We start from the raw sequence: 2,500 nt of genomic DNA, 5'->3' as shown, positions 1-2,500 counted from the left end.
ATGTTTATGTTTATGTTTATGTTTATGTTTATGTTTATGTTTATGTTTATGTTTATGTTTATGTTTATGTTTATGTTTATGTTTATGTTTATGTTTATGTTTATGTTTATGTTTATGTTTATGTTTATGTTTATGTTTATGTTTATGTTTATGTTTATGTTTATGTTTATGTTTATGTTTATGTTTATGTTTATGTTTATGTTTATGTTTATGTTTATGTTTATGTTTATGTTTATGTTTATGTTTATGTTTATGTTTATGTTTATGTTTATGTTTATGTTTATGTTTATGTTTATGTTTATGTTTATGTTTATGTTTATGTTTATGTTTATGTTTATGTTTATGTTTATGTTTATGTTTATGTTTATGTTTATGTTTATGTTTATGTTTATGTTTATGTTTATGTTTATGTTTATGTTTATGTTTATGTTTATGTTTATGTTTATGTTTATGTTTATGTTTATGTTTATGTTTATGTTTATGTTTATGTTTATGTTTATGTTTATGTTTATGTTTATGTTTATGTTTATGTTTATGTTTATGTTTATGTTTATGTTTATGTTTATGTTTATGTTTATGTTTATGTTTATGTTTATGTTTATGTTTATGTTTATGTTTATGTTTATGTTTATGTTTATGTTTATGTTTATGTTTATGTTTATGTTTATGTTTATGTTTATGTTTATGTTTATGTTTATGTTTATGTTTATGTTTATGTTTATGTTTATGTTTATGTTTATGTTTATGTTTATGTTTATGTTTATGTTTATGTTTATGTTTATGTTTATGTTTATGTTTATGTTTATGTTTATGTTTATGTTTATGTTTATGTTTATGTTTATGTTTATGTTTATGTTTATGTTTATGTTTATGTTTATGTTTATGTTTATGTTTATGTTTATGTTTATGTTTATGTTTATGTTTATGTTTATGTTTATGTTTATGTTTATGTTTATGTTTATGTTTATGTTTATGTTTATGTTTATGTTTATGTTTATGTTTATGTTTATGTTTATGTTTATGTTTATGTTTATGTTTATGTTTATGTTTATGTTTATGTTTATGTTTATGTTTATGTTTATGTTTATGTTTATGTTTATGTTTATGTTTATGTTTATGTTTATGTTTATGTTTATGTTTATGTTTATGTTTATGTTTATGTTTATGTTTATGTTTATGTTTATGTTTATGTTTATGTTTATGTTTATGTTTATGTTTATGTTTATGTTTATGTTTATGTTTATGTTTATGTTTATGTTTATGTTTATGTTTATGTTTATGTTTATGTTTATGTTTATGTTTATGTTTATGTTTATGTTTATGTTTATGTTTATGTTTATGTTTATGTTTATGTTTATGTTTATGTTTATGTTTATGTTTATGTTTATGTTTATGTTTATGTTTATGTTTATGTTTATGTTTATGTTTATGTTTATGTTTATGTTTATGTTTATGTTTATGTTTATGTTTATGTTTATGTTTATGTTTATGTTTATGTTTATGTTTATGTTTATGTTTATGTTTATGTTTATGTTTATGTTTATGTTTATGTTTATGTTTATGTTTATGTTTATGTTTATGTTTATGTTTATGTTTATGTTTATGTTTATGTTTATGTTTATGTTTATGTTTATGTTTATGTTTATGTTTATGTTTATGTTTATGTTTATGTTTATGTTTATGTTTATGTTTATGTTTATGTTTATGTTTATGTTTATGTTTATGTTTATGTTTATGTTTATGTTTATGTTTATGTTTATGTTTATGTTTATGTTTATGTTTATGTTTATGTTTATGTTTATGTTTATGTTTATGTTTATGTTTATGTTTATGTTTATGTTTATGTTTATGTTTATGTTTATGTTTATGTTTATGTTTATGTTTATGTCTATGTTTATTACCTTCACCTACAGGACCCTTGGTCCCAATGATGGTTTCTTAAACTAATTACATTTTAAAATTGTCAACATTTTCGCTTTTATCACATTCCGCGTCCGGTTGAAGTCAAAGGCTGTCGCCACACTGTTAAAAATTCGCTGGAGTCCGGCAACAGCGTTCTGGCAACCATAGTTGGTTCTCCTGAACGGAACTCGCCGAAGAGTGTTATTACGTAGAGCTCGAACGCGGGCTTGAAGATCCAGACGTCCGATGATTGTAGGGCAATCCACTCTGGCAGAGAGTACGTCCGAGACGAACAATACTCGAGAGCAGTCCCTCCGAATGCTGAGTGTATCGAGGTGTATTAGCTGGCAACGGTTTTCATAGCTCGGCAGCTGAAATCTGTTTCGCCATGGGAGATGCCGAAGGGCGAAGCGTATGAACCTGCGTTGAACAGCCCCTCTATTCTGTCAATCCCGTTCTGGTAGTACGGTACGGATTCCAAACAACCGAACAATATTCTAACGTTGAGCGGACCAACGCACAATAAAGCGATTTAAGACAATATACGTCCCTAAAGTTTGTCGCTATTCGGAAGATGAACCCAAGCTGTCGTGATGCC

The sequence above is a fragment of the Topomyia yanbarensis genome, unplaced genomic scaffold, assembly GCF_030247195.1.
Source record: "Topomyia yanbarensis strain Yona2022 unplaced genomic scaffold, ASM3024719v1 HiC_scaffold_31, whole genome shotgun sequence".
Classification (NCBI taxonomy): domain Eukaryota; kingdom Metazoa; phylum Arthropoda; class Insecta; order Diptera; family Culicidae; genus Topomyia; species Topomyia yanbarensis.
Note: the sequence above shows the minus strand (reverse complement) of the source record.